The sequence below is a fragment of the Malania oleifera genome, chromosome 10 (assembly GCF_029873635.1).
Source record: "Malania oleifera isolate guangnan ecotype guangnan chromosome 10, ASM2987363v1, whole genome shotgun sequence".
NCBI lineage: Eukaryota > Viridiplantae > Streptophyta > Magnoliopsida > Santalales > Ximeniaceae > Malania > Malania oleifera.
Window position 1 is genome coordinate 60,172,106 of NC_080426.1, and position 8,245 is coordinate 60,180,350.

General features: G+C 36.5%; 1 non-coding gene across 1 annotated transcript; it reads right to left on the reverse strand.

The window, feature by feature from the left end:
• Window positions 1-6,605: 6,605 nt before the first annotated feature.
• On the reverse strand, window positions 6,606-6,711 carry LOC131167221 (small nucleolar RNA R71). The gene has a single exon (XR_009140075.1). It is a non-coding gene; the product is annotated as a small nucleolar RNA R71 (small nucleolar RNA).
• Window positions 6,712-8,245: the final 1,534 nt, after the last annotated feature.

An 8,245-nucleotide genomic window follows, 5' to 3' on the forward strand; every position in this document is an offset into this window, starting at 1 on the left:
TTGTGATTCTTGTACATTCATTGCAAGATTTCATAAGCTCATCTAGGCTTTATTACAAAATCCTTTTTGGGCTTGAACCCTAGATCTCCTGCACTTTATTTCTAATATATATATATATATATATATATATATTGAAGATATCATTTGAGGGTTCTTGAGATCTTTGAAAAGCACACACTTTATATCTCACTTTCATCATATATATATATATATATATATATATATATATATATATATATATATTATCTTGGCTTATTTGAAAACAAAATCCTATTTTCTCCTATTATTCTTTGAAATATATTTTTGGGAGAAAAGTTTTGTTTTGATTATATCTTTGAAGTGCTTTACTATATACATCTAACTCAAAGATTGCATAAGTTATTTTGAGAAAATCACATTCTCACTTTAACTTATATAAATCATATCATATGTGAGTGTATTTGAACTTCATATTGTACATCATCTGCTTGTTATAAGCACATTTTCTTGTACACAAAAATATTAATTATCTGTTGTATTCCTGACGAGTGGTCGGAAGAGGGAGACTAACCCTCTGAATAGTCTCGGACTTCATCAGACCTGGTTAGGAGAGCACCAGACTGGTTCAGACCTGGTTAGGAGAACTAGGTGCACCATCCTAGTAAGGTGTTGTAAGCGGTGTTGCTCCACCCGCAAGTGAGCAACTTAGCGGAATCCTCTTGGTTGTGAGCTTGAGGCGGGGATGTAGGTAATATTAGCCGAATCCCGATAACATATCTAGTGTCAGTTTTATTTTCCGCAATTTACTTTCTGCACCTGTATGTTAATATTTATTGTTCTGAATGTTTGATATATTGAGATTGCGTTAAATTGATTATATATCTGCTTAGTAGTTTATTTGTTGAATTGGTATGTGTTTTAGATAGACCCTAGGTTGTGGTATATTGTTGTTGGATTAGTTATACCTAGGAGAAAATTTTTAAATACTCAATTCACCCCCCTCTCAGGAACAGACCAATTTCAAGAGTTCCTCATAATAGGATGAAAGAAAAATAAACTCTAAAGAAAACCTTAACCAAACCAGGACGACCACTCAAAATAAGAGTTTTTGTCTATATAGTTCTCCCTACAAAACCCTAAAAACGGAATAATAAAAGAATTCGAAATAAAAAACTTTAGGATTTTGGGCTCATATTATGACCCATTTTTGACCAAGTCAATTTACAAATTATCAAAAGGTTATTTCAGGATAAATTGTAGCCCATTATGTAAGGTTTTCAACGTGGCTTATATCGTCCAAAATTGATATTGGATGAAATAGTTATGATGAAAATACTGAACGGTGCACGAAGACTCTTCAAAACGGGATTCTATCATATCCAATATTCTTTCCTCCATTCTAGGTGGCTGATCTTTTGCAATTATGCTAAGGGTTGACGTCCAAATCTTCTTAACTTCATTCATATGATAAAAATCATTGAAAATTAATTAGAATTAAAAACTTTATAAAATGAAGATCAAGTTAGAAACTTATCACTAACATATTCAAATTGTCCTTATAAATTAGCAAATAAACAAGAAAAAGTAATGTTCAGAGTGCACTTTTATGCACTCATCACACCCCCCAAACAGCTTATTGCTAGATCCTAGAAATTGAAGCAAAATTAAGTAAGAATATTCAAATACTCAAAATAAGGCATTCTCAAAAGATCAACAAGGCTATCAAAGTTTGTTTATCAAAACACTCAGAATTCGTGAGTGTGTGTGTTAAGGCAATAACCATCTTACCATAAAACCCAAATACATATTATGTTGAGAACAACTTGAAAAAAAGTTTTGACTTCAAATCTCACAAGGGTATATAATACTTATTGAAGAATCACTATGAGATTTTAGAAGGGTTGCCCACTGAAATGTATGGAAAGAGTAAATGCATGTGAATAATGACATAAGACAAAGTTGATCTCATGGAAAGAATATCATCTATTGGGAACTCAACCAATCATTCCACCAAACCCACTTAGGATCAAAAGGTCAATTGAAAGGGTTGTAATGGGGCTAGGGTTAAGCTGAAAAGAACAAAGGATGAAGAAATTCAAAAATAGATTCAAGTAAATACTAGGGGTCTTCCAAAGATTGTATAATATACACCACTTCCCAAAAATTTACTCCTTTCAACTGATTTCTTTTCAATTCAACACATTCTTCTTCCCATTTTTTTTTCTTGTTTTTTTTTTTTAAAAAAAATTTTATGAACCTTATAGGCACAAAATACAAACCAACAATTTATCCCCCCTAGCAGATACTCAAATATTAAGGGTAGAAAAGTAAGCTTAACTCTAATATGAAGTGGGTACGAAAATATATAGGTTAACAAAGAAAAAAGGCTTACATTTTGGCTCAAAGTAGCATCTAATGGATAAAATCATGGTAGACTTGAAAGAATCAAACTTTATCCTACATTGACCTTTATCACTTCCTAAGTTTAATCAAGCAAACATACCACAAACCATGTTATGGCATTCCCAAAAGATAACCAAATAAGAAAAATAATGAGACCATGCAGCAAAATAATGTCATAGAAAAAAATAATAATAACACCTAATATGATAAATCCTCTCTAAAGAATGAGAATGGCTTAACTGCTCATAGGTGTTTTAAGTTTCAACTTAAGTTTGATTGTTCTATGATTGTATGCATTCGACATCCATCAAACCACAATAGCTTACGTGCACTTAAAAAAAATTTGAAGTGTCTAAATAAATAACTAAGATAGAAAATTTAACTCAATTGAATACTCTATAATCATGCTCAAATACCCAAGCCAAATTCATGTAAACAAATATGCATAAATCTACACCCCCCAACCTAAACCAAACATTGTCCTCAATGTTTATGAACAAAAAGAAATGTTACCATAAAAGCAAAAGGGCAAAGATATCACCTGAATTATTGAGCATAGATCCAAAAATGTGGTACACTCCAACAAAGTTAACTAAAAAAATAAAAATAAAAAAATAAAATAAAAAAACAAATAAAGAAAAAACATACCTATGTGGTGTGGTCAAGGTTGATAGATTGGATCCTCAAGTGGAATTTCTTCCACTTCCTGAACTTGCCTATCAATTAATATTTTAAGGTCCTGACCATTTACTTTAAAGATCTGACCATCCTTAGGATTCTCTATTTCTGCCGCCCCATTTGCAAAAACATTCTTCACTACAAAAAGGCCGATCCACCTAGACCAAGTTTTTCTTGGGTGTTTATGGAGTCTACAATCATATAAGAACACTTGATCATTAGGCTTAAACATTTTTCTCAAAATATTTTTATCATGAAATGCTCTCATTTTAGCCTTATAGATTATATAGAGTTCTCATAAGCATCATTTCTCAATTCCTCTAACTTGGTCAACTGAAATTTTCTAAGCTTACCTGCTTCTCTCATGTCAAAATTGAAATGCTTGATAGCCTAATAAGCTCGATGCTTGAGCTCCACAGGTAAGTGGCAAGGCTTTCCAAAAACAAGCCCACACTGGGGGTCTCTACGAGGGTTGGTTCCTTCCTCCAAATTAATTTTATGAGAACAGATTAGGGGACTAACTCCTTTTATATCAGAAATGCTCCAACCTAAGGCTGACTTAATCCCTTAGGTAGAGGCTTCAATTCAACCTTGGGTGCTTCCACACTTTAAGGAATTTGTTTTTCACCTTTCTTAGGAAACTCCTTAAACTTTGGGTGCCATGCCTGTGTGCCATAATCCCGAATTCTATAAAAATAGCACAAATATAAACTACATAATATGGATTATTGATAGAATCAAACTCAAAACTAACAAGAAAATACTCAAGGGGATCAAAATCATAGGCTGTAGAAACTCCCCTATCCACGAATGAGTCAATCATGTATGTCTGGTGGCCCTCGTCATCATCTTTTGGTTGTTTTGCAATATGGAAGATATTCACCCCGAGAGTCATGTTTCCAAAAGACAGTTTCATGAGCCCATTTCTGCAATTAATAAGAGCATTAGCAGTGGCAAGGAAAGGCCTACCTAAAATCAAAGGAATTTTAAAAGTAGTATCAACAACAGAGCTAGTGTCAAGGATTAGGAAATCAACAAGATAATAAAATTTGTTAATTTGAATTAAAACATTCTCTACTACACCCCGTGTTACTTTGACTAAACGTTCAACCAATTGCAATACCACAGTGGTTGGTTTGATTTCTCCCAACCCCAACCGCAAATAAATAGAATATGGTATTAGATTTGCGCTAGCTACTAAATTTAGCAAAGCTTGCCTAAACTCGTTGATGAGTCCCTAAAATATATGATTTTAGACCCTCATTTATCTTTTTTTATCCTCAGTTTATTATGTATTTACCTAGACTTATCATTGTTCAAAGCTATGTAAGGTTTGTCTGTCTTCTTAGGAAAACAAGTTAAAACCATAGAGTAAAGCATTACAAGAAGCCAAGGAGGATTCAAAGCTCGAATTCAGAAATACAACCAAGATCCAAAAGCTTCAGATAAAAAATAGACAAGAAGATGACGCTCGACCATGTGACGTGACTAGAAAACCATAGGGGTGACTTAGTCTTCCACTGCAAACTCCAAGGTTCAGACTGAGATTAGAATGCTACAAGGTTCGATCAAGTGCACGACCAAGTGACACCTTGGAGCGACCACGTCAAGATACTGAGACAAAATTGAGAGCAGAAATACTGAGAGTCTTGATGAAGTGGTTGACTAAGAGACCTTTAGGGGCGACCATGTTGAGTTCTTGAGATTTCCTAAGGATCAAGATACTACAAGTCTCGACCATCCGCTCGACCATCAAGACCTTGAGGCATGACGAAGTTGAAGACATTGAAGATTTGAATCCCTAACTTCCTGCAAGTCTCGACTAGGGCACGCAACAAGAATGATAGAAGAGCGACTTGGTCGATAGCGACGATCTTCTACGTGAGATTTGCTGCAAACTTTTCTAATTTGTTAAACAAACCTTGTAAACCCTAAAGCCTATAAGTATTCGCTACAAATACAAGCTCTGGGTTCCTCTTTGGCCCCTCTTAGGTTAGTGACAGACCTAGGAAGTCATTGAGAGCCAAGTTAGAGTAGGAGTAGAGTAGTTTAAGTTCGTGTATGGAGTATTCGATGACCTGTGAGAACCTATTGCATTCATACAACAATCGTGTATATTAGGATCTCCTCTTGTACTTCTACGTTAGTGACAGAAATTTTGAATGATAAAGGGATGATCTTTTTACTTATGCTATCATTTACTGCTTTCAATTTACTGCTTTCCATTTACTTGCTCCGTGTTTGATGAAAGATTGTAGATAAGGATAAGCACTGCTACGTATTAGTCATAGGCAAATAGTTGGCTACAGAACCATGGAGGTGTTCATTATCATTGAGACAGGTAATACTCCGATTCCCAATCGTACTCCAGACGGTTGGTGCATCCTTGCTACCCTGTGTCGCTCCTCTCCCGCTTTCACCTGCTCGAGTTAGTGCTTCTATGGAAGTCTGGATGAGTGTAGTTAGAAGCATGGCATCTAGTGTCTGATTTGGATCACAGTATCGCTTTGTAGGAGTAGGGTAACTTAGAAATTTACTTGTCTTCCAGTAGTATAGATTTATCTACTTTCCTTTACATACTTTTCGGTAGTTGTTAGACAATCACCATTGCAAAATACCATTTTTCACTTTTTTTCCATAACAAGGCTTTAGTAAACTAAATGGGAAGTGGTTTAAGAACTGCGCTTCAAGTCTCCATGGTTTGATACCCTATTTACCCACTTTCTACTAAACTTGGGATAGTTAGGTTTTATAAATATTATTTTTGGTAGTTAAGGACCCAAACCTTGGCGAGCCTACCAAATTTTGGCGCTGTTGCTGAGGACTGGGCTACAGTTATAAGCCAACTTCCTTTTAGAGTATTATTGCCTTGTTTTTTTTTATTTGCTCTCCTTTTGTTTTCACTATCTTTGTTAATTTCTTTTTTCTTTATTTTTTTTTTTCTATTTTTGAAGTATGAATCTGTGTGCTTGCAAGTGTGTATGTTTGGTCTGCGTTCTTTGGAACTTGAGATAGTTCCCGAAGATCTTGAGAAATCCTATTCATCCCTTAGGAAACCTATATTTAATTCGGAGAAGTCTGAGTCGTTAGAACTGAAAGCAGTGACCGAAGATAACCCTCGATTCCCGATGAACAAATCCTGGAACCCCACGCTCCCCACGTACCTGTGGTGGGAGAGCAACACCTTCGGTCTCTTAGGAACTATTTTGTACCTAATGCATACACATCGCCGTCTTGCATTCGGTTCCCAAATGTTCAGGTTGCACAATTTGAGATAAAAACTTCAATCGTTGTGATGCTGCCCAACTTTCATAGGAACTCTACTGAAGATCCTTATCAGCATCTAAATGAGTTTTTGGAATTTTGTTCGACCATAAGCATACCTAATTTCAGTGATGATGTTCTCCATCTTAGGCTTTCCCTATTCTCTTTGAAGGATAAGGTCAAATATTGGTTGATGTCCTTAGAACAAAACTTGGTGGCCAACTGGGCCACCATGCAACATGAATTTCTTAAAAAGTACTTCCTAATTGGGAAGACTAACTAGCTTCGGAGAGCCATCACAAGTTTCTCACAGATGGATGGGGAACTCTTTTTCGAGCCTTGGGAGTGCTTTAGGGACCTACTCTATAAATGCCCACATCATCAGGTCTCCAAGTGGCAATTAGTCCAAACTTTCTACGAAGGGTTAGCTAAGAGAGATAGGTCCATCATTGATGTGTCGTGCGGAGGTACCTTCCTCACTAAGCATGAGAACGAAGCTTGGATTCTCTTTGAAAATTTAGCTGAGAACTCTCAGCAGCACATGGCTGCTATTTGTAGACTACCCAATCCACCAACTTCGAAACCTAAGGGAGTCTATGAGTTGACCGCAAACCAGGACCTAGCCCCTACTCTACATGCTATATCTAAAAAATTAGATCAATGCTTGTCCTTAGGACCGCAGAAAATAACGTGTGCAGAGGTTTGCACAATTTACTCTGACCCTTCACATACATGTTATAATTGCCCGCATGCACACTCCCAACCTAAGCTCATGCCGGAGGAAGTAAAGGCCACTCACAATTGGTACGATAAGTCATCCAATGACCCTTATTCGAATACTTACAAGCCTGGGTGGAAAAAACATCCTAACTTCTCCTGGAGGCTGCATGCTCTGGGTTTTCAAAGCCAAAGACCTTAACAAAACCCTAATGCTGTGCTTCCACACCCATATCAAAATTTCCAAAATCATCCGGACTCAACCCATAGATTTTCAACTGACCAATAACTGTTTTCCTTGCAACCCAAGTATGAAACATTTCAAGAGACAGTGCTGAGGTCCTTTAAGAATATTGAAGCTGATCACCAAGCGGATTGGCAACTCCTTCACTCTCACTCCCAATCCATTGCGAAGCTAGAAGCTGCTTTGGGACAACTAACTGCCACCTTGAGTCGTAGAGATGAAGGCAAGTTGCCAAGTCAGCCTATAGTAAATCCTAAGGGACCATATGAGGTAGAATGTGAACTGAACACTGACCCCTTATCATATTTAGAGTAGGCCCAGGTGGTAACCACATTTCAAAATTGTTGGCTGATAGTTGAACATGGCATGAAACAGATGAGCACAGGGGAGACCCAAGATGAAAAACTGGAAGTACCCAACGCGGATTCATGCACTCTTTCTTCTTTTTGTTGGGTACAAAGACCAATGAGTCTCATACATATCGCTAGAAGGACCACACCTTACTTCACCCCTCATGGGGCTTTTCATGGCTACTCAGTGACACATCCGATAGCCCCACTTGCACCCTCTATGTTGACTCTTTGAGTCCAATCCTATTTTGGTAATGAAAAATCACTTGGTATTTGACTTGTGCAATTGAGTTTGTGAACAAGATCATGATTTAGAATGCACAAATAGTAAACTTGATATGGAAGCCACGAGGAACCTAAAGTACATATCACTTGGCTCAATCCAAGGAACTAGAGGAATAAAAGGATGAAGAAGCAAGCTTCAAGTTCAAGATCTTCAATGAAAAATGGGTATTTAGAATTGAATGTATTTACATATGTCATATGAAATAACTCAAAGCTCAAACATTCCCTAAACTAACCTTAGGACTTATGCATTCAATGAAAGATACATTTACATTAGTTCTAAGTTGAATAAACTTTTAGGGGAAAAATTCTAAAAGCCTCATCG